General features: G+C 46.0%; 1 long non-coding RNA gene across 2 annotated transcripts; it reads right to left on the bottom strand.

Moving 5' to 3' along the window:
* Positions 1 to 16,337: 16,337 nt before the first annotated feature.
* Positions 16,338 to 24,665, bottom strand: LOC140616239 (uncharacterized). 2 transcript variants are annotated; one of them, XR_012016785.1, is made up of 3 exons: positions 24,334 to 24,665; positions 22,573 to 22,998; positions 16,338 to 17,469 (listed from the first exon to the last, which is right to left on the bottom strand). It is a non-coding gene; the product is annotated as an uncharacterized lncRNA (long non-coding RNA). The 2 variants fall into 2 exon arrangements; XR_012016784.1 differs by lacking the exon at positions 16,338 to 17,469 and adding an exon at positions 20,380 to 21,518.
* Between the last annotated feature and the right edge of the window lie 52 nt (positions 24,666 to 24,717).

The raw sequence follows: 24,717 nt of genomic DNA, 5'->3' as shown, positions 1-24,717 counted from the left end.
AAGATGGACAGCTAGACTTGGAGACACGAGGGGGCCCCTGGGAAACAGGAAAGGAGAGGGTAGTGATGTGGATGAGGAGGGGGACATTGAGAATTTGTATTTAATGATTTTTTTTTTCCTCTAAGGAAGGAAATACAAATAACCTACTGGGAGCATCGAGGTTAGATAATGAATTCTTTAAGAGAATGCTAAAATTTATTAAGTTCTTCTAAATACTGGGCATCCATTGTAGTGGGTAGGATTGTACACCCGCACCAAAGGGATGTGTCTAAGCCCTAACTCCTGGTCCCAATTAATGGCACCTTATTTGGAAACAGGGTCTTTGTAGATGTGATCAAGTCAGAGATGAGATCACACTGGGTTAGGACGAGCCCCAACCCAAGGAGTGTGTCTCTGTAGGAAGAGAGACATGTGGGCTGGTGCACAGGGAAGATAAAGGAAAGAAGTCTGTGTGAAGACAGGCAGAGATTGGAGTGATGCGTCCACAAGCCAAGGAGCATGAGGGATGGCTGGCCACCCCAGGACCTAGGAGACAGGCTCGGGACAGGTTCTCCCTCAGAGTCTCCAGAAAGAACTACCCTGCTGACACCTGCATTTTGGACTTGTGGCTCCAGGGCTGGAAGACAATGAGTTTCCGTTGTTTTAAGCCACCTGGTTTGTGGCCACTTGTCTGACAGCCCTGGGAGGCGAGTACACCTGTGTGCGGTCGACGTGGTAACTATCTGGACTATCTGCGGTGGAGAGCACACGGATGAAGGAAGAGAAGGAAAAAGTCTGCCAAGAAACACGGAGGACCCAGCTGAGGCAGGAGAATAGACATGGCTGCTGGCATGGGTGGCCTTGGGGTGGGTTGTTTCATCTCAAGCTGGGAAGCCAGACATGTGGAACGTTCCAGAGCTGGAGACTGGTGAGACAGATTGAAGAAGGAGAGGGGAAGTGGGAGCTGGCTATAGACGTGAGTGCAGTGCTGGGTTGTGGGGCCCAGGATGTGAATGGAGATGTGGGCCTGGGGCTTTCCTTGGGAGTGAGGTGGTGGCGGGTCATCAGAGTACCCTTCATGAGTTCCACATGGCGCATCCCGCAGGTGGGGATACAGTGCAGGTGGTTTCCTTTGTTTTGTGGCTCAGGGGTGATCATCCCTCTGACTCCTTTACTCCTCCACTTAGGAGGAGGAGTCCCAGCCCAAATCAGCAAAACATCCCCTCACTCTTGATTCCAGAATTTTCAGGGCTGCAAAGCTAGAGAAAGGGAAGCTGCAAGCAAGAAAAACCTCTCTGCAACAGAGACCTGAAATTCCAATGAACAGCCAGGAGGCATTTGTATCGTGTGGGTTTTGTCTTTGTCTAAATGCCTTCTCCCTGGTGTGCAGCTTTAGAGGATAAAAGAGCCCCCCAAAGACCTATAACTCCATTGTCCAAAATGGATTTCCTCTTTGGTTTGTGTCTGGCAATGAGATAGAGGATTACACGGGTGATGCGAATAAAGAAAGCTGTTTATTCCAGACTTAAATCATTGTTTGCCACCAAACATTTGTATTCTTATGTTTTCTATCACTAGGTATGTAATTGGGAAGCATGCAAATTAGGCAAGATAATGAGCTATAATTTCTTCGACTCTAAGGAGGGTATTCATAATGAAAAGGGATGGTTAAGTAGGATTTTAAGAGTTACTAGAGGACACAAAGGAATCAACTATGTTTTTTAGGGAGAGAGACTTATCACTTGCTTCGACTAGCACCTGCAACCATCATGAGTCTTGGCATTTCTGGGCATTCCTTGACCCTAGCCCGTTTAAGAGAGTTTACAGACAAAGTCAGGAAGCTTCTTCCAGCGGGGAAGAGGAATGCATTTGGGCACATCGTTAGCGGCAGGCCTAGCCGTGGATGTCCTGACAGTCTTTTCAAAGGAGGGAAGAGAAACTTCTCTTTCTGTTAGCTTCCAATGAGATTGCTCCAAGCATGGGCATAGTAAATTATTGAGAGGGCACGGTCCACACTCAGAGCTCCACTTCCTGAGCTGCAGAGCTAAAATAGAGGGCAAGTTTCTCAAGTGTGCATGCTGCGTGTGCCATGGCCAGTAGGGGACAGAGCCCCAAGGATGCACAGGCCTGCCTGGGCCCAGGGTCCATCACCCACAGGGGACAAAGTCGTGGCTCCTCCAGGAGGCTGAGGCTTTGCAGGTCATCTGTAAGCATCTTCTGAGTTCCAGGTGCTTTACAGTGTGGGGCCTACAGGGGCTGGATTAGACATGAGGGGCCAGGATTTTGCCCCTCAGGAGGGATGGCTTGGGGAAGTCATGGAGCCAGTCTGAGGAGCTAGCAGGTCTAGAGGGAGTGAAAAGGAAGGGAAACGAAGAGCCCTGGTTGCCTGGAGGCAGGTAGGACAGGATAAAGGGGGAGAGGAAGAAGACCAGAAGGCTGGGAAGGTGTAACGATGCTCGATGCTGCTCGCCTTCAAAGGCCATGTGTTCGTGCCTGGAGTGGATTATTTGTGCCTCGAGTTAATGGGACAGGTAGAAGCAGAAAGGAGGCATCAAAATTAAGCCCCTGGATTCTTGAGTATCTTCCATCCCCATAGAACTCGACCTCAGGAACCACCTGTCATGTGATTCTCCAGAAGAAAGGTCCTTGAAGGGTTGTCTGGGGGTGGAGGCTGCAGGGGAGAAATAGGCAGGTTTACAGAGCTGAGATGGGCCTGGACGGTGGCTCAGAAGCAGAGCCAGTTGGCTGGAGAGATTGGGGGAACAGGTGTTTTTGTGCCTCCCTACACAGCACACCTGCAGCCAGCCATGCATCCCCACCTGGGGCGGGACACGGCCCCCTGGCTGCTATGCAGATGGCCCACCGGGTCCCTGTCACATACACTGGTTAGACTGGTCACTGTTGCCCAAATCCTAATGCCTGCCTCCACTCTCCCTTCTGTGGATTGGGTTCCTGATCCTATGCCCTGCCCTGGTCTCCAGCTCCGCAGGCGTCTCATCAGTTAGGACTGGCTCAGCTGTGCTGCTCTAACAAGCAGTCCGCACATGCAGGAAAACAATGTTGTGCATTGGCAGGCCACATCGGCTCTAGAGGCTCTGCTTGTTCTAGGGACTCAGGGATTCAGGCTAAGTCACCCCGCTGTATGCTGCAGTTGCTTGTGCCAGAGGGGAAGCTAGTCCTGGAGAGTCTCACAGCAGAAATTAAATGTATGTCCCAGAGGTGGCACTCATCCCCTCTGTTCATAATTCAGGGCTCCAACCCCAGAGGCCAGGATGTTGCATCATTCAGTAGAAGGTCCCGGGACTAGGAGATGGACAGCACACAGCTGTTCATACCTGGTTCCACTTGTGTGATTGTCCAGGTAAGTTCCAGTTAAATTGAACATATATATCCTTCCCCATCCTCTGCTCCCAACACTGCTGAGTCATGCTCAGGATAAGAAATAAGCAAGATAGATGCGGCCACTCCCTGATTACAGGGCTGTGGGTGGCCTGTGGCTGGAGAGGGAGTTAAGGACGGACTCACATCTCTATGAGCCTGAAGTGGGGTCTACACTTACTCTTCTGTTGTTGTGGAAGGAGAGAAGCTTCTAGGACTTTCTCTTCACAAAGAGAGAGAGAGAGTTGCTTTGGGGCAGGTCTCCTTTGCTCTGTGAGGTATCAGGACAGTGTTCTTGGTTATGTCAATGTCCCTTTGCCAGAGGGATCCAGAGTGCCTCTTATTTGGCAAAGCTTTCGTGGAAGGTTGGGGAGGGAACATTTCTATAAGAACAGTTTGTGTGTGTGTGTGTGTGTGTTAGGGAAGAAGAGCTCTGGCTTAAGAAGTGGGGAAGGTGAAAACCTCAGACCTTTATTTCCGAGAGGATACTTGGTAGGGAAAATCTGTTGGAGTTGTACTGGGGTAGCTCAGTCCACTGGCAGGTTCACTGGCAGAAAAAGCCCACCAGGAGGATGTCCCGGGAGAGGAGGAAGTCTGGGATGATTGCTAGGCTGACTACCAGGGCTCTACAACGTGTGGTCTGCAGAGAATCTGCACCCGTAGTCCTCATGGCGTGGCTGGAAATGTGTGTTTGGTCTTTATCCCTGATGCCCTAGATCAGAAAATGTTGGAGGACACCGTGGGAGTCTGCACTTTTTAAGTAACTAAGCCTCTCTTATGCTTCTCAGGGCCCTAAGGTCTGCACATCTCTGGCCCGAGGATTGGCAGAGCAGAGCTTCTTTGACATGGCGTAAGGGGTGTGGTTGGGAAGCCCTGCCAGGGAGTATGAAGGGGAAGCAAGAGCCATGAACGTGGAAGATGAGCCTGGGTTACCCCAGCGGGGCTAGCTGGAGTCGGGTCAGCCCAGGTGAGCGTCCCCCAGGCGCTGCGGCACCAGTGCTCACCAGAGTCCCCTCCTGGCCTGGACAGAAGCGACAGCGCTAAAGATCTAACTGGAAGTTTTCTTTGGCCTGACAAGGGAAGTAAGACTTTTGGAACAGAATGGCATCCCCAGGATGGGGGAAATTGGGATAATTTGTGTGGGACTTGGTCTTGTGAATTCACTGGTAAAAGGCTCGATTTCTAGCTAATTAGGGGGCGTGGCGCCCTGCACCAATTTGGAAAAACCACACAACTGACGTGTCTATATCTGAAGCAGGTGAAGCAGCTCATGCCAGGCACGTGTAAATAATCTCTGTACTTGGTAGGGGTGTTCCATTGCTCGAGGATCCGCTGAGCTAGCTTCCAAGCTCCCCTCGGGTATAAACCCATCATGTGGTCAGAGGCGTCTAATTCGACTTGATCCCCAAACCTATGAAACTCAGCTCTAAATATGCTCCTTGCTCCCAGCGGTGATGTCAAGGTGCTCGGGGTGGGGTGGATTCGGTGGGAAGACTGCATAGGAAGAAGTTCTGTTTTCCTCGCCCCCCGGATAGAACAATATGGCTTCAGGCAGAGGTGGCTCTGGATCCTGGAACTGAGTAACCTTGGAACCGGGGACCTCCCACCGCTACTACCTCGATCTCTCTTTATTTTGGGTTCTGAGCTCACTGAAAGGGCAAACTGAATATAATATCCAGCTCTGCAGTATTTTTAGCCTCTCTAGGTTCAATATCCACTGCTCAATGGCTGGTAACTCCCTTTTTATCCAGCTCTTTTCTTAACTAGGAGAAAGATGATAATTAGAAGTTACGTAACTCCTTTGCAAAGTGGACTTTCACACAGGACCAGCGCATTTTCTTTTGGGGCAACTAAACTTACCGTTGGGGAGAAAGCATCAGCTCTTTATGTTTCTTCATTATCAAATCTCTGAGCACCAACTACAATCTTGGGAAACGTCATGAGCTGATTTTAAACAGTGTGATAGAGGTCAGATTAAAAAAAAAACGGAAAGCTTCTAAGAACACTGCCCAGAATACCTTTAAAAAAAAATTGACGCCTCTCTCCAGAGGTTTAATAAAAGGATGGGGATGAATCATACTTATAAGGAGGTGGAGGGTGGAATTTGGAGAGGATGGAAAAACAAGGTCACGTGTTAATTATATCAGAAGCAGGAAATTACAGAACACTAGAAATGTCTAGAAATTAGGCAGAATTAATACACAAATTTCGGCCTACTAGGCTCGGCTTGGTAATGTCTTCATTCCCTTGTCCCAAGACCCAGCTTCTCTCCAGAATGGACAGTCTTCAACTGAGCTCAGGGGTCTCAAAGAGCCAAGGGAAAAGACATTTGCCCAAACTAATTGCTTTCAGTACACGTAGCCCAGGGGGCTGCTGGCTGCCTGGTCACCAGATCACTCTCAAATTCTGACCCTGTCATAAAGAACCATTTGGGAAAAATTAAAATAGATTTTTTTATAACGATGTTTTGGTTATGTATTATCCTTGATTGTCTTGAGGGACTATCTCCAGATTATCTTAAATATAGTCAACTCGTATTACCTCCACCTGGAAATAGGTGAGAGCTATTATAACCCAGGAGGCATCAGCAAACGGCTAGTGGGAAGCCAGTGCTTCTCAGAATATCAGGTGGGATTTTATTCAAATGGTTCAGTGGGTCCCGAGGAGGCTTGAGATCCGCATTCCCAACAAGTTCCCAGGTGACGCTGAGGTTATGAGACAACAGAAGAGTTGGGAAGAGCCAGTTACTAGAGTTTGGTTAGCGTCAGGGGCCTCTCCCTGTTGTGTGTGACAAGGACCAGGGCTCATCCGGTCTTAGGGCTTGTTTCCTCTGTGTGCATATAAGTCAGCACCTCTGGGTGCCTGCTGTAGGCTAGAGGAAGCACAACATGACTTACAATGGTTTCCAGTTGTAGTATGAGCTATAATTTACAACCTGATGCTCACTTGTCCTTCAAAGACTGTCTCTTTCCCTCTGAAGGGGAAAAAAAAATCTTGGGAAAGATTTTTCCCTACCATTGCAAGTTTAGGGAGGGGTCATAGTGGGGGGAATACCTTGGCCAGCAGGAGGGATGGAGGACTTGTCAAGAGAACCAGTTTGGTGTGGGAGTTGAGGATACTACCTGTGATGAAATTGTTTCAAGCTAACCCCTCAAAAATCTGTATTTTCTAACTGGTGACTTTCTGCTGGTGCCTCAATATCTAGTAGGTCTTCAGTCAGAGTGGCCAGATAGAACAGATAGAAAAATGTGTCTTTTTTATTGGAATTTTATTAAGGTCATTGCAGATTATGCAGCTTAGAAAATAATCCAGAGAGATTCTATACAAACTTTATCTAGTCTTAAATTTCTTTTTTTCCATGTGTTCACTGTGAGTATATTGAGATGTGATTATTTTTTGTTGTTGATCTTGTATCCTGTCACCTAGCTGAACTCCATTATTAGCCCAATGCAGGGCTCCATCTCCTGACCCTGAGATCATGATCCAAGCTGAAACCAAGAGTTGGACACTTAACTGACTGAGCCACCCAGGTGCCCCCATCTTTCTCTCTTTATTTTTCTGTCTTGTTAGAGGTTTTCAATTTTATTGTTTTTTTTATAGAACCAACTTTATTTTTTATTGATTTTCTCTATTATTTTGCTATTTTCAGTTCTTTCCATACGTCTTTATTATCTCCATTCTTCTACCTGCTTTGGGTTTACTTTGCTTTTCTAATTTCTCAAAGTAGAGAGCTAGACTATGAATTAGAGACATTTCCTCGTTTCTAACATAAGCACTTAGTGCTATAAATCTCCCTCTCAGCACTGCTTTAGCTGCATCCCTCTAATTTTGATATGTCGTGATTTTGTTTTCATTAAAGAAGTATGTTCATTTCCAGTGGTTCTAGATCTCCCTGTTGACTCTCTATTATTGATTCCTAGTTTGAATCTACTATAATCAAAAACTACATTCTATGATTTCAATTCTTGTTAAGAATTGTTTTATGGTCTAGAATATGGTCTATCTTTTGTTCCATGGGCACTTGAATAAAAAGTGTATTTTGTACTTATTGACTTAAGTCAATTAGATTCTGTTGTTTGATAGTGGTGCTCAGATTTTCTGTATCCTTGCCAATTTTCTGCCTAGTAGTCTGTCAAGGGTTGCTGAGAGAGGGGGTTGACGTCTCCAACTATTTCTCCTTATAGCACCAATTTTTGCTTTATCTATTTTTAGGTTCTGTTGTTTGGCATGCACATTGGGATCATTACGTTTTCCCAGTGGATTGATCTTTTATCATTATGTCTTCTCTCTGTGTCCCTAGTAATTTTCTGTGTTCTACTTTCTATTATATTAATATGACTACTTTCTATTGTATTACTATTTTACTTCCCATTGTATTAATATGGCTACTCTTTTCTTTTGATTAATCTTTCCACGATATATCTTTGCCACCCTTTCAGTTTCAACCTACCTAAATCATTGTTTTTGAAGTGAATTTCTTTTTTTTTTTAATTTTTTTATTTTTATTTTATGATAGTCACACAGAGAGAGAGAGAGAGAGAGAGAGAGAGAGGCAGAGACACAGGCAGAGGGAGAAGCAGGCTCCATGCACCGGGAGCCTGACGTGGGATTCGATCCTGGGTCTCCAGGATCGCGCCCTGGGCCAAAGGCAGGCGCTAAACCGCTGCGCCACCCAGGGATCCCTGAAGTGAATTTCTTCTAGCTATAATAGAGTCATGTTTTTGTAGCCACTCTACCAATCTCTGTTCTTTGGTGTATTCATGTCATTTGCATTTAAGATAATTACTGGTATACTAGCATTTGAGTCTATTATTTTATTATTTCTTTTCTGTTTGTTTTTTCTGGTTCTCATTTTGTTTCTCTTTTCTTGTCTTTCTGTGGATCACTTTGACATATTTTAGGATTTCATCCTGACTTACTTATAGTGTCTTTGAGTGTATCTCCTTGTATAGTTTCATCTCTCATCTCTACTCTCCTCCTTGAATCAGTTCCCTATTTGCAAACTAAACACAGGCTTACATTTGAGAGAGCTGTGTGTTGTGTGTGTATGTGTGTGTGTGTGTATGTATAGGGGAGGCCAAGAGAGTACAAAATCAAATACTCAAAAGTATTGATGTTTAGAGATTCAAAGATTTCCAAATTTATCTTATTTGATTCTCACTTTGAGGAAGGAAAAATAGAAGTGAAGTGACTTGTCCCAAGGAATAGATGAGAGGGACCAAGTTGCTTTCTTCATAGGCTAATACATTTTCTAGGACATCTGTCTATACATGCAGCTTCCCATCGAAAATTATACAGAGAAGAAAAAAAGGGAGAAGAGGCCCCAGTGAATGACGTGTGGTTCACTAGTGGGTCATGACAAGACAGTTGCAAAACATTAGCCTGGGTTCCTGACTCACATCACATTACAGGTCATTTACAAACACTCTGAGTCGTGTTAACTTTCTGCAGAATTAGAGGTCACAAACATGGCTGCCAACCCAGAAAATTATATTGGGGTGACTTGGCATAAATTGCCGATGCGGGAAAATTCTAGGAAAGCTTAAAACATAGAAGCCTTTGAATGTCCTTTATTTGTAAGGTAAATCCTCCTCCAATATTTTGCTATGAAAACCCTAAATGGACAGTATATTTAAGAACATGTTTATGTAGTTATAGCAACAGGTTACTGAGTGCTGATGGCAATCTTTCCATCTCAAGGCTCTTAAAGATTGCATCCATCTAACATCTCCCCAGCCCAATGCTTTAATTATTACTACATCTCTGACAAGTAGCCATCTAACCTGTCCTTAAACATATTCAGTAGTGGCAAACTCACTTCTCCCCAAATATCTCACTCCTTTCCAGGTTGGCCTTTGGTTAGAAAGTGCTTCCTTCTCTAGAAGCAACTTTTGACTCCCTGTGGGTCTTAGGAACTAATTGATTATAATACTTCTAGAGACAACACACAAGTCAGATACCTTTCCACAAGGCATCCCTTCAAATAAATGTTCAAGAATATCATCCCCAAGCACTGGGTGTTATTCTATATGTTGGCAAATTGAACACCAATAAAAAATACATTTATAATAAAATAAAATAAAATAAAATAAAATAAAATAATAAAATAAAAAAGAATATCATCCCTACTTCCTACAGTTGTTCCCTATATGGCACAAACTTGATTTCTTCACTGTCCGAATATCTCTCTTAACCCTCCTTGACATATGGAGATGTCTTACAGAGAGTGATCCCTCAGGTAGACAGGACAACAGAGAGCGGAGTGTCATTGCCCTACACACTAGGCTCACCTGCTCATAGGAGTCTTCTCTGGCTTCCTAGTTTGATAAGGGTGCTCGTTGTTGGACTCCTTCCCTTCTCACACTGCCCTTATCAAGGTTCTGCACTTGTCTGGTCTTCTGTTTCCTCTATCAGGCTGTGAGCCCTTTGAGAAAAAGAACTGTATCAATCTATTCTTTCAGATTGACTTCTCTTAGTTTGGGGAGAAAATGGGGTAAAGATTTGCATTCAACAAATCAAAGTGTATGGTGGGGGTTGGCTTGGGAGAAGGTTTATTTAGCCATTTGGCAGTTACCCAAGATTTTATCACTAGAAAATTACGAAATTTGCATTTGACAAATCAAAGTATATAGTGGGTGGTGGCTTAGCAGAATGTTTATTTTAACCATTTGGCAGTTACCCAAGATTTTATATCTGGGAAAGTATGAATCTCGTCATGAACTATATAGACCTTTCTCTGGGAGAATAAGATTTCCACCCAAGCAGCTATGATCAGTTCCCATTACCTTCTCCAATTTATAAGCCTGAGAATTTCTCATTAGAAGACATTGCCTGGGTTTCAATAGTATTTGGCCCACCATTAGTGCCCATGGATCTCTGTTTTGCTTGCTAAACATCCGTTTCCCTTTCCTCTGGTAAAGAAAAGCTCTTTCCTGTGGGAAATTCATTTCCTGTGGTTTGAGTGGGCTAGATATCATCCCATCCAGTCACAGAGATGGGACAAGACTCAGATCTAACCAAGCAGAGTATCCCCATTGCTCTGGTTACAGTGATTCGTTGATAAACAGGCATCTCACCCACACTTGACTAATGAGATTCTTCCTAGAGAACTTTTTGCCAGATCTAAGATATAAATCTTTTCTATTAATCAGGTGGGACCAGTAAACTGATAGGGTGTGAGTTGAGGGCTTCCAGCAGCCATTAACCCTTCCATGCGAAGATAGATGTCAGAGAGATGAAACAAGAACCAGAAATGTGATGATTTAGCTTCAGGAAATGACAGACTTTTTAATTACAAAACCAGTAAATTGTCTTTTTGTACCCAAGCTGGTTTGAGTAGTTTCTGCCCAGCATTTAAAAGATTCCTGACAAATGGAGGACCAGATAGAAGCATGGAATCACTTACATGGAGAAGTGTAATCAACACAGTTGCAACAAAGTAAGATTAATTGAAGCAAGACAGGGGGTACAGTGAAAGGATACTAGAGAGCTTACAGAATGAAGTAGGGGTCAAGTAGCCAGGTGTCCGAAGAGCAAGAGAGAAGGAAGCTCTAGAAATTCAGCAACAAAAACTCATGGACTTTCTTTCCACAAATGGGAATTTTAAGTTTTCTTGACCATGATCAACAAGAAATACATTTCCATGATGGACCCAGTAGATTAACAACATGCCTGCGAGCACTCAGTGACTGAGGTGTTGAGCTAGGTTAGAGAACATTGTCTCCTGTATTCCTCTTCTCACAGATTCACTCCTTACATTTGTGCATCAAAGTCCATAAGGAGTCCTGGACTAGGAAGTTTGTTTAAGGTAACATTTCTCAAACCTATTTGATAGCACTTAGCTCATTATCTCAAAAAGTAATTATTGATTTCTTATTATGTGCCAAACATCCAGCTTTCACAGGGGAAACAATAGAGGACAAAACAAACAAGTCCTGCCCTCCAAGAACATACAGTCCAAAAGAATAACTATGAATCATCCATAAACTATATCTTAGAAAACACTGACTTGGGTTATTCCAGCTCCCAGTTCTGCTTATAAAATCAGGACAGCTTGAGTGTCAGTCTGATCCAGAACACACTGTCTCTAGGTGTAGGCCACTGTGAATGGTTCTTCGGAGTATAGAGTAGGAGCACCACTAACACAATTGCCAACATAAATGACACCTTTACGGTCGCACCGTGCCCAACACACATCATAGTCCTTAATGGCTGTGCTCTGAGCTGACTGCTGCGCTTGCATTAGTGTACAAGGCAAGACCCCACACATCTCACCCCACTGGCAAGGTTTCCAGTCTGAGTCACTCTTTCTTGCTCCAACTCTTCCTTTTGAAAGAGTTAAAACCTATAAGGAAGTTGAAAATATAAAACAATGAATACTATATCCTAGATTCTTCAACTGTCAATTTTTTGTCACATTTGGATTAATGTGTGTACACATATATACAAACACACAAATATATTTATTGATGAGTCATTTAAAAGCAAGTTGTAGACATCATGTCCCTCATCCCTAAATACTTCAGCCTGCATCTTTTGAGAATAAGGGCAATCTACTTGATCTAATTCAATGACCACCCCTAAGAATTCCAACAATAATTCCAGAAAAGCATCTAAGAGCCAGTCCATACTCAATTCCCCCAATGTACTTTATAACATTTAAAAAAAATTAACTGTTGTGGGGCACCTGGGTGGCTCAGTGGTTGAGCATCTGGCATCAACTCAGGTTGTGATCCTGAGGTCCTAGGATCGAATCCCCACAGGGATTCCCACAGGGAGCCTGCTTCTCCCTCTGCCTATGTCTCTGCTTCTCTCTGTGTCTCTCGTGAATAAATAAATAAAATCTTTAAAAAGTCAACTGTTGCATTTGGCTGTTATTCTTGTCTATTCTTTAAATCTAGAACAGCCACCCATCTTTTGCTTTTCATACTATTGACTCATTGGAAGAGTCCAAGTCAGCCTGTGTGTGGACTACTCCACATCTGGATTTGTTTGACTGTTTTATCATGATCAGATTTGGGATACCCATTGCTGGCAATGTTCCATGGGTGATGTTGACCCCTTCCCAGTGAGTCATCTAGAGGCATATGAATCTGGTGGCCGAGTTTGATCATTTGATAAAGATGGTGTTTGTGTGGTCTTTCCCTTGTGCAGGCACATTTTCCTCTGAAATTAGTGAGTTATCTATGGGAGCGATATCATGGGATTGTAGGTGCTCTACTTCTCTTTGCTGTCAAAAGGCAGTCTCTCTTTGCCCACTTTATGGGATCATGGTGCCCCTACTCCCATACTTTTCCCCTACTATAAGGAAGGACAGAAGGGTATGGGTAAGAGCTGGGGTAGGGGAAAATAAGTCTGAATCAAATATATCTGGTTTTAGCCATGCCTGAATACCAAAACACCCAACTCATCTCGACCTTGGATATTCTGGATCTCCACATTTTCAACCAGCTGTCAAAATTATTTAGGTCGCCTTTCCCCAGTATGCATTTCCCTCCAGCACTGTCATTGTTCTGTTCTCTGGTTGAGTAGATTGACCATATCCTCTGACTTCTGTGCTCACCATCTTGAGTCCTTTCACTATACATAACAAAATTGAAATGTGAGGACAGAGAAATAGAAAGGAAAACAGAGGAAAAATAATAACTAGTCTACTGTGCTAGGTGTTCGGGAGAAAGTGAGGACATGTGTTTTGTTGTCGACAGTGTTCAGTTATTGGGCAGAGGTCCAATAAGTTAGGACAAGGAAAAATAATTTGATTCAAATAAAAATTATTTGCCAGACCTAAAGCATCAAGATAATATAGGTAGAGCTATCTGGCCAATCTATAGACAATAAAGACAGAACACTCTTATTTCTTGTTTGACTTAAAAATGGCGACTTTTAATAACACTCCTCAACCTAGGAAGCACTAGACAGGTGGCCTCCTCTCTCCAGCTTCCTTTTTAAAAAATATTTTATTTATTTATTCATGAGAGACACAGAGAAAGAGGCAGAGACACAGTGAGCCAACCGGATGCCCCCTCTCCAGCCTTCTGCCTGCAGGTGTTGGAACTGGAGTGAGGAAAGTTCATTCTGCCTACTCTGGGCACTGGTTTGCACTCACTCGTGGAGGAAAGTCCTCCATCCTTCACTATAAATATGGGGCAGATGTCTGCAGACCCCAAGTGCTCCACAATCAGCTGAGTAGGAAAGTTCCATCTGGGGCACAGGGATAAAATACCATCGCCACACATTGAATCCAAATTGCACTCTCCAGCCCAGCTTCCAGATCATAAATAGGATGTTGTATTGAATCCTTATCTTTCTGGTGTTTATTTTTCTGAAGCTTCAGAACTCAAGATAGGTGAGGCTGTGCTTGATCAGCCTCTTGTAATTCAATTGCAGTTTTTGTTACTAATAGCCTTGTTAGCAGAAGTGGGGAAGCAGGAAAGGGAGAGAGAAAAAGAAATGAAAGGCACTTGACCAATTATCTTCCCAGGTGTCATTTCTTCAGTTATCGGACTGTTTAAGGAAAAGCAGGACTAGACAATGAAATATTCAGAAAACCAGGTTGTTGGTCCTGATCTTTGTATTGAAATTATTATTGAAATTATTCCAATTGCTTTCAGACTACTGGTTTATTGAAAAACACTTGTTCTTTGATACCAACGTGTCTTTCATGGGATAGTTATAAATGTGTGTGGCATTGGATTTGTATCCTATAAGGTACCCTCTGAATCTTATAATTGATGGAAATGGGGCTTATAAGTGATGGAAATGTTGTTTAAATTGTCAAGGTTCAGTCCGTTTTTCCTCAAATTATTTCCGCATATTTTTAGCCAAGCTTCTCTTTTTTTGTGTGTTTGGAACATCAGGAGAGCCCTCCTGTGGATAATTTAACAACTGTAATCTGCCGGTCTTCTAAACCAGCGTTCAGGGTTGGCAATTATGTCAGCTTTGTGAGTTAGCTAGTAGATTCTGATCTTGGGAGCCGGGGTCTTTAATTGAATGTTTATTGCCATATGCAAAATGAAAGTGATTATAGGGTAGATCTTGGCACGGCTGAAAGGAAAAAGAAAAAAGCCACATCCATGCAAAGCATTTCCAGGAGGAGACAACACAGAGAAAAGGCAGTTTGGATTTGCCATTGAGAGGTTCGTGTCATTAGAAGAATCACATTGGGGAAAAAAATGCCCCAGTGCCATTATTTCCCTAAATTCAAAGGCTAAATAGAGTCAAACTTTCCCAAACAGGGCAAGGGACTGTGACGTACTGTTGAATTCAACGCCACCATAAATATCAAGAACAATAACTTTTTAACTTCCTTTCAAATTCTGCTCTCATGTATCACGTGACTGTCACTTGCTATCTGCTTGCTCATGGTGCCATCTTGACCAGATAACGTGCTTGTCCAGGAATATTTATCTATAATCATAACTCTTAAAAGGTGCTTCAGTTGGGCATGGAAGCCTAGGTTGCTAATGATTTTCCCTCAACACTCAGCTCCCTTGTCTTCTGGGAGTTATCTTCGAGTCTCTCTGACGGCCATTCCTCAGTATACAACATCTTTCCTTGGGGTGCCTGGCTGGCTCAGTCAGTGGAGCATGCAACTCTTGGTCTCGGGGCCCTGAGTTCAAGCGCTACGTTGGGCATGGAGCCTACTCAAACTAAAATTTAAAAAATAAAATAAAATAACATGTCTCTTCTCTGTAGTGCTTTGGAAAAATGTGTCATCTCTGATCTATAGTTTTGCTGTGATGCACCTAAAACATGGACTTTTGTTCGTATCTTTATCCCACTTGGTCCTCAGTGTGGGTTGTTCTTTGGGTCTGGGGAGCTCATAATTTCCTTCTGGTCTGGAAATAACTAGCCATGGTCTGATTCGACTTTGCCTCTTCCCCCTTCTGTATGATACATAAGGAACTTCTCAATAGCTTCTTTGTGTCTCTTATGTCTCTATCTCCTCTCTCTGGGCTACTTTCCACTGGTTCCACTGATTTTCTAAATTCTATCTTACAGATCTCTAATTCATTCACCAAGTTTTTTTTTTTTTTTTTCCTCCTAGCTTTCTGTTTATCTCATTTAATTGGCCTTAATCTGGCTGGCCCACGGGAGTGCTGGAGACTGCTATCCAGGTGCAGTAAGGCTCCGGACAAAATCCCTAGTGGCACTGCAGTCCTTCTAGAAATCTGTGGCCCAGCAGCACAGTCTTCTGGGTGCACCCATAGCTGCCTGATTAATGCATCCAGAGAAGGGTGTTTGAGGGCTAAGCAGCCAGGAGATTGGGTCGGGTGCTCACATCAAGGTCTCTCGGCAACTTAGACTGGGTATCAGGAGGGAGGAGGGTTAGAATGCAAGTCCATCCAATTCTAGGTGATGCCTTACACACTCTATAATGGAGCCTGTGCACCCTGGGGCTGGGAGAAATGGGAGGAGCTTCCGGGGTTCAGGTTACAGGTAGCACTTGTGGCCAAAGCACCTGCCAATTCTGCTTGATGCCAGAGCGTGGATTAACTGTGACATGTGGGAAGGATGGGGATTTACTGAGTCCCAAGATGAGGTGACTGCCCATGTGACCATGGCCCCTGAAGGCTCCAGTCCAGCCTGGGGGGCCATTCCCTGAAGCACAGCTTAGAACATGAAGGAAATGTCTGGCCTCCACTGTGAGTCAGATCAGAGCACACAGCCACTATTTGACACCGATGCACATGAGGAGTGTTACACAAAGTGGGCTGTGAATGTCCCGGGTAAAACACACGTGGGGCCTTCACCAGGTGCCAGGTACTGTCCTACCCATTGATTGCCACTCCCTGTGGAGCTTTAAACCAACTGTAGGAGGTAGGAACTCTCATTCTAATCTTAAAGGGGGGAAATCTTTAAACTTTCATCATGCTGGTGACTGGACCAGGGTGGTGCAGGTGGGTGAATTCTGGGTTCAGCCAGAGACTCCCTGATGCGTCTGGAAATCAGAACTCTGGGGCTGGGGACACTGTATGCTCTAACTAATGCCTGAGGGCTCTGGGGCTGCCCAAATATTAAGACAGTTTTTTTTTTTTTTAAGACTTATTTATCTATTCATGAGAGACACAGAGCGAGAGGCAGAGACATAAGCAGAGGAAGGGAGATGCAGGCTCCTCGCAGGGAGCCCTATGTGGGACTTGATCCCAGATCCCGAGATCATACCCTGAGTGGAAAACAGGCGCTCAACCACTGAGCCACCCAGGCATCCCAATTAGCATACTTTTCTTTGAAAAGAGAGGTTTGAACATTCTGGGTAGTCCGAAGAATAGAATTCATTCCAGTAAAAGGATTTTCCTCGGCGTGGGGAAGAACTGCTCCACTCACAGGCGTCAGCAGAATATTCCGCCTGGCTCAGAGGCCTCCAGAAGCCTTCCTACCAGGGCTGGCCATGCTCCAGGTTGGGGGCACTGCAGAGAGAAGTCCCCTCTGCTTCTGAAAGTTCTGTTGAGAGATGTGTGTTCAGATGGAGAGTCTTAGCAAAGGGAGGTGGGGTCTAGAGACCCCCAGAAAGCTCACTGAGGTTGTTGGTAGGAATTCACTTTCTGTCCCAACCTCCAGGCATCCTGCAGGCCGAACTCCCCAAGGACTCATCCCTCCATGTGTTGGTGTCGGGCGCCCTCACTGCAGTCGGAGCTGGGGTTCCACTCTCGGTGGCCTCTAGGCCTACCCACCATGGTGGGCGAGTGTATACATTTTCACTGGGGCCCGTGATCAATCTGAGACATTTCCAGTGACATCCGTTGCTGACCGAGGCCAACTCCTCACCAGCTGATGCAAGAATTTTGCAACTGAGTCACTTTGTTGTTCCTTTTTCAGTGCAGTTTCACATCAACTCTATTAATATACGTGACAGTGCGCACACGCCCACAGCAGCTCTGCGTCCTCCCCAGGCCCCCTTCTCGTTCGTGTGAACTCAGGGTGAGGCCCGGGTGAAGGCCGCCTGCCCCCCGTGTCTGGCTGAGCTGCAGAGCTGGGTGCCTGAGGCCACCCTCTGCCCTGTTAGGGTGATGAGCCATAACTGCTGACTGAGGATGACGCCAATTTTCCCTCAGGCCTGGCCACTGCATGAGTCTGATCTGAGCCGCTTTACGTTTTCTGCTTCATCTGAGGCTGAGACACAAAGTAAACACAGCAGAAAGGGGTAGAATTGGTTGGTAAGGATTTTTAGCATCCAATAGACTGTTTCCTACTGCTTGGACTAAAGGGGAGGATAGAATATAATATCAGGATCCTATTTGCTTATAATTTATTTTACATAAAATTGTGTTTATGTCACCTATTAGGTACACTCTGTATAGTTTGTTTAAAAATAGAATGCCAGGGATCCCTGGGTGGCTCAGGGGTTGAGCGCCTGCCTTTGGCCTGGGGCGTGATCCTGGAGTTCGAGGATCGAGTCCCACGTCAGGCTCCCTGCATGGAGCCTGCTTCTCCCTCTGCCTGTGTCTCTGCCTCTCTCTCTCTCTCTCTCTCTCTGTCTCTCATGAATAAATAAATAAAATCTTTTAGAAAAAGAAAGTTTAAAAAAATATTAAAAAGAAAAAAGAATGCTATTTGTCCTGTGATACTCAGATGTCATGGGGTTCCTGGTTTAACAAATATCTCAGGTATGCATAGACACGTTTGAATTTTATTTTATTTTTCTTCACATCTTTTTTTTAAATTTTATTTATTTATGATAGTCATCACAGAGAGAGAGAGAGAGAGAGAGAGAGAGAGGGAGAGAGGCAGAGACATAGGCAGAGGGAGAAGCAGGCTCCATCCCGAGTCTCCAGGATCGCGCCCTGGGCCAAAGGCAGGCGCCAAAGCGCTGCGCCACCCAGGGATCCCATTTTTCTTCACATCTTCTTATTGGCATTTTCCTGTCAGTAAAAACTTTTCACGAGAGCTGTCTAAATGGTTTCATTTTTTTTTCCATTTCCTGATGGTCCTAGGATTACTTCCCTTCTTCTTTTGGAGGCACTGGGACAATCACCGTTGCTCTGGATACTCATTTCACTCATTTACTCCACAAATACCGAAGGCCAGCTCTGCACCTGGCGCCTTGCTCAGCCCTGACGATTCGGTTGCGAGCAAAACACACACAATGCTGTCCTCTCCCAGAGCTGACACGTCAGCCGCTCAGTCAGCTCAGCAAACTGAATACAGAGTCATAAATTACAATAACTCCTTGAAGGAAAAGTCTAGGTTGCTCCAACAGCACATGGTTGGAGGTCTGATTTAAACTGTGGCAAAGATGGGACAACTGGGTGGCTCAGTGGTTGTGCATCTGCCTTCAGCTCAGGTTGTGACCCCCAGGGTCCTGGGATCGAGTTCGGCATTGGGCTCCCTGCTCCTTGGGGAGCCTTCTTCTCCCTCTGCCTGTGTCTCTGCCTCTCTCTGTGTGTCTCATGAATAAATAAATAAAATCTTAAAAAAAAAACTGTGGCAAAGAGGTGGTTAGAGAAGCCTTCTCTAAAACAAAGACATGTAACTTGAGATGGTGAGGAAGAGTTAGAGGTGGGCAGGTGTGTGTCTGTGAGTGTGAGTTGTGTGTGTCTGTGTGTGCATGTTTACGTGTGAGACTGTGTATGTGTGTGCATGTGTGTGTGCATGTGAGTGTGTTTATGCTAGAGTATGTGCATGTGTGTGAACTGCGCAAATGTGTGTGCTCGTACGGCTACGTATGCATGTATGTGAATGTGTGAGTGTGTTGAATGTTAGTGTGTGACTGTGTGCATGTGTGCAACTGTGTACACATGTGGATGTGTGTTTGAGTACGTGGCTGTGTATGCATGTGTGCAAATGTGTTGAATGTAAGTGTGTGTGTGTATGTGTGTGACTGTGTAGACATGTGTAGGTGTATCTGAATGTGTGTTTGAGTGTGTGGCTGTGTGTGCATGTGTATAGACATATGTGTGCACATGTGTATGCATTGTGGGAGTGTGCGATTGTGTGTGCATGTGTGAATGTGTGCACCTGTATGTGAATGTGAGAGTATGTGCATGTGTGAGTGTGTGGCTGTGTTGTGTGTGTATGTGCATGTGTATGAGTATGTTCCGTGTGTGTATGTGCAATATGTGTATGTGACTGTGTCGCAGGCATGTATGCATGTGTACGAAGGTAGTGCATGTGTGTGACTGTGTGCATGGGTGTGCATGGGAGTGTGTGCATGAACGTCTCAGCAGGGAGGGGTGAGGAGCTGTGCAAGTGAGGGAGAGCTGAGAGCTGAGTGAATGGCTGAGGGGAAACACCTGCAGGTGGAGGGCCCAGGAGCAGGGGCCACAGAGGAGAGTGTCCCAGGAGGCACGAGGAGCAGCTGTGAGCAAGAGGGGGTCAGGGGACCCCACGTCCATCCTAAGACACCTCAGGCACACCATGGGGAATGGCTTAGGGGGCCACATGGGGGTCTTGGGGAGAGAGCAGGTGAGAGGCTGAAGCTACCTTGGTTGGGGCTAAATCAGATGGACCCGGACTCTGTTTTGTCAGTGGATCAGCGAGAGAAGGAGGTGAGAGCTGGGGGTCAGGGTGGGTTCCAGGTTCCTGATCTCCAGTTCCATTTTCATACCATGTGCTGCCCATCCTGGCCACCCCCACCCCAGGCTAAGCCTCCACTCATCTCTACCTTCCAGCAGCCTCCCTGCCTCCTGGCCTCCACCGCCCTCATATTTTCCCCGTAGCCACCACTCCGCATGCTGAGTATCTTGTAAAAACCTGAACCAAATCACGCCTATCACTGCCTAAGATACTCCAATAGTTTCCTATTGCTTGAGAATGAATCTTTAGCTGCATGCGGCGGTTCCTAGGGCTCTTCACAAGCAGTCTGCTCCTGCCTGCGCCAAGCACATCACCTCCCCTGACACTGGCTAGGCGCAGGACTTGTCAATGAAATGTGGCGGAGGTGATCCGTGTCACTATGGGGTTGAAGATTTCAGTGACAATGCATTATTTTGCTTCCTTCCAAGGCCAGAATCCAGTCACCATGGATTCTACCTCAAGGACAGAAGTGTGGAATGCCTAGTAGTCCTCAGTGAACAGAAGACGTGAACGAGAAATTAAACTTTATTGTAAACTACTGAGATTTGGGGGCTGTTTATCACAGCAGCCTAATCTAGACTTTGCTGACTGATACACATCGATCTTAGGCCAACAAAACCTCACCTTTCCCTCTGACCTCATCTCCAACCGCCCTCCCTCCGCTCTGGGTCCATGCCCCGCTCTCTCCCACACGCTGGCCTGTGCTTGTCAGTGCCCTTCCTTTGCAAGCTCATGTCTTCCCTATTTGAAGGAGCAGCTCCTCCATCAGCAGCCCAAACACAGCTTCATCAGACAAGCCTTCCTCGGCAGCCGAACCCACACACCCTTCGTCCTACCAGTGACACTTAGGGGAGCCCATTCCAACAGAATCATCAGAAATTTCAGAAAAGAGAAGCAACACACAGTCTTGTGGTTTGGTCCTGGGCCTACGTACACTCTTGTTTTATCACTACCTGAACTTATCTTGTTAATTTGTTCACTCTTTATATCTCTCTTTCCCAAGAAAATGTGGGTGGTATGAATGTCTATGAGCGTCACATGGTTGGTTCCCAGTCTCTGTCTGGAAAAGATAAACTGTGTGTGTGTGTGTGTGTGTGTGTGTGTGTGTGTGTGAGGGAGAGAGTGTGTGTGTGTGTGTGTGTGTTGAGTGAATAAGTGGGAAAGACTTCAGGGAGGGAGGTTTAGTGGACGGGATCGAGCGTGCTGCTTCGCTGGGCTGAGTTTGCGGTCTCCATGAGACAGTTTGAGCAGACGCCAAGAAGTCCATGAGCCGCACAGGTCGAGGCGGGCACAGTTGTGCGAGTCACTGGCCTGTGATGGTTCTGAACCCCTGAGAATGGATGAGCTTGACTAGCATCGGAGGACAGACGGAAGCCGATGTGCCTGACATCGATTTTCCTAACTTCCGGTCTGGCCTTCTCACCGGATGGGTCTTTGCCCTCCTTCCGTTCTTGCATTGGCAGTCTTCCACCCACCTTTTGCTTCAAGCACAGCTCTGATATGCCAGAAACTGCTGCTTTTTTTTTTTTCTCTCAAAAATCCAAGCTAAGTCTTATTTTTTTAAATGGTGGTATTCAAACAATTCTTTTTCACTCATCCTTGCCGTCTCTCCTTGAGAATTTATTGTAGTTCTCTGCAGCTTTTATCTTTTAGATAGATTTATAGATAGATGATAGATAACAGGTGGATTCATAGATAGATGATGGATAGATGATAGACATACCAGACAGGGAGAGAGAGAGACATGCATATTTAAAAAATGTATTTTTTTTCTTTCTTTTGTATTCAAAAGAGGAGACATTCTGTTCTTAACCCAATTGGCCTTCACGCGTAGGTTGATAGGCTTGTGTTTATACCCATCTTTCTTTAATTATCAGAGTAAAGAACAAACCTAACAGTGACTCCTGACAAACTACCCAGGGAAACAGTGGCCCTTCCCTGCTTTCATACCTTGATCTCTGTTAACATAACCCAAGGTTAGGAAGCCACAGTATTATGGTAATAATAGTTTTGCTTATGTTCCAGAGAAACCTTTTGCAAAAATTGATTAGATCCTCCACCTGACGATTGGCAACAGAATTTACAATAGTTGCTTGGGCCCCCATCTGTCTCCATGAAGAGCACAGTGGATGCTCTTTCCTGTCTGTGTGTAGGGGGGTCCTTCTGTCACCTTGTTTTGGGGCTCTTGCGAATGTCCCCTCTGCCTTGAGTCTCTGTGTCTCTCTATCTCTCCCTCTGTCTCTCTTTCTCTCTTTCTAGGGCTCTATCCCTCTGTGTGGCTCTCTCTCTCTCTCTCCCTGTCTCTCTCTGTCCCTCTGTGTCTCTCTGTCCTGCCTCTGTCTCTGTCTCCATCTCTCCCCCTTCCCTCCCAGCCTCGATGGCTTCTGTTGCGTGTCACGTGCTCCCTCTCGTGGTGTAACTGAGCACCTTCACCGTGAGCGCAGAGTCTCGCTCAGGGCTGACTCCCAACAGATGGGTCTCCTCCTACGGTCTATTGCCCCGCATAGGGACACTGTCCGCACCCTCCACTCTTGCCGATTCTCAAGAATGGAAAACACGCTGGAGAACGTCAAGATCAAGAAGGTTTTTAGGACAGAGTTTCACAAGGAATGAGTTGTGGGTTATACTGCAAGTGTGCCATGTATCTGAGACCTTAAAACCCTATTTAAATTTTTCGTTGCCTTTCCCAATTATACATACCTTTGCAAGCGTATGATACGTGCCTTTGAACTCGGGCATCTTAAGCTGTCAAGTGATTCAGTTCATCTTCATAATCTTGTTAAGGAAGAACCATAATTTACATCATTTGTTCAAACATAACAGTCAAGGACTATATTAGGATTTTTCTGATTCACTCACTGCATTTTAAACCCAAGACTGAGGGCAAGTTCTCTGTATCCCATATACAATTTCAAGACCTTCCCTTGAACTGGCCATCTAAGAGCTGCTGTCTGAGGCCGGGGCGGGCGGGTGTGTTTCTGATTTCAGCCTCTCGCACCCTTGATAGCAATCCCACCAGTGATGTCAAGGCACAGAAGTGTAGGTTAAGACGCTCTGTCGCTGTTTGTCTCACACACGTTTGTGAGGATGAATCATTAAGACCATGTCTTTCAAGGTGTCAGAAACCTGCATTTTGGAAAAAAAAAAAAAAAAACAAACCACATGACGTCGAATCATACTAAGGAAATAACAGCGTCCTAGAATGGAAATCAAGGCCCCAAGATCCACCTTCTAATGGAGGGATTCCTCTGATGGCATCCCCAGCAGGTGGCAGACAGATCTCAATCAAATCAGTCAGGTTTACAAGGAACAAGAGAGAACTGTCTGGCTTACTGTGAGGGGACCCACAGACCCCCAGTCGCACGTCCACACTGGGGTGCCTGAGGAGGGGTGGGAAGGTGGATGGCAGCCAGCTGTTTGGGGTGTTAGGGACCCAGGGCGGCCCTCTGTGGGCCCCAGGAGCACGCCCTGCCTGGGGTTGCTGTCTCCCAGCAACTAGAACAGGTGACACCACACAGACGAGACGCTGTTCACTTTCTCCTGTGACCGACCCAGCCTTCACTAGAGGCAGCAGGAGACGCCCAGGCCTGGGGCACCGTGGGGCCCGGGGTCTCACAGGACCCTTTCCTGCGAAGCCATGTCTCCTGAACCCCGGCCCAGGTTCTCCTCGACCCAGCTAACCTGGCGGCTGCTTCCCTATTAATGATCGTTCACGGGCAGGTGGCTTTTCTGGGTCCTGATGCTGTTATCATAGAGCAGGGGGTGGGGTCTGCGGCCAGACGGGGGCTGGGGGAGCAAGCAAGCAGGCATGCCTCTGCACCCCCACCCCTGCTTGCTCTAGCAGTTGAAGGAGTTCAGATCTGTCTGTTTTTTTTTTTTTTATTGCTTTCTCTCTCCTGCTCCAAAAGGTTGAGCTGTCCCTTCTCAAGTTATGTGCAACCTGCAGATTTCCTGCCACACTTAACGGAATTCCCCGGGGCCGTCCACTCTTCCTTCTGACCAGTGCCCCCCGCAGCAGCAGCAGCAGCGGAAAGGCCCACGGAAGGTGTTTCCAGCAAGCTCTGGTCTTGCGCGCCGGCGGCGCAGGTTCCTGCTGATGGCAGCGTCGCTCATCTTCCCCAGCACCATTCGGATGCCCAAGTGGGAACTGGAGTTTGTTGGGGGTGCGCGGGGATGTACGTGCTGGGGTGGCATCCGCAAATGCCTCCTCGACCTCCCCCTCCTAGAAAATTCCCAAAGATGGAGACCCCGCTGCCTGAGGGCCTGCCCCATGGTGGGTTGGCTCTCCTTGGCACAGGCCTGGGAACCGGGCTTCCTGTTCTACCACTCGGCAGCTCAAGATGCTGGGGACCCTTCTGACCTGCTCTGGCCTCAGTTGTCCTCTTAGGAGAATGGGCGTAGTAACGGCCTCTACCTCATATCATCACTGTGCGATTTAAATGAGATAACAGAGTAACGAACCTGTGCCCGGGGAGGTCGACAGAAGGACGCGACCAGGGGCGCCTGGGGGGCTCAGTCCGTTAAGCATCTGCCTTCGGCTCAGGTCGTGATCCCAGGGTCCTGGGATCGAGCCTGGTGTCTGTAGGGCTCCCTGCTCAACGGGGAGCCTGCTTCTCTCCGCCCCTCCTTGTGCTTGTGCTCTTTCTTTCTCTCCCCTCACCTCAAATAAATAAATAAAATCTTCAAAAAATTTTTAAATAAAAGTAATAAAATAATAGTAAAAAAATAAAGGACATGACCATCAGTTGGCCTGCAAGCTGGACCCAGGCAGTCAGAGGCTCCTGGCTCCCCAGTCCCTGGGATGTGCATCCCACTTGCTTTCCCTGCTCCCGGAAGCTTCTCCAA

The sequence above is a fragment of the Canis lupus genome, chromosome 24 (genome assembly GCF_048164855.1).
Source record: "Canis lupus baileyi chromosome 24, mCanLup2.hap1, whole genome shotgun sequence".
NCBI lineage: Eukaryota > Metazoa > Chordata > Mammalia > Carnivora > Canidae > Canis > Canis lupus.
This window is presented reverse-complemented; position numbering and strand designations above follow the sequence as displayed.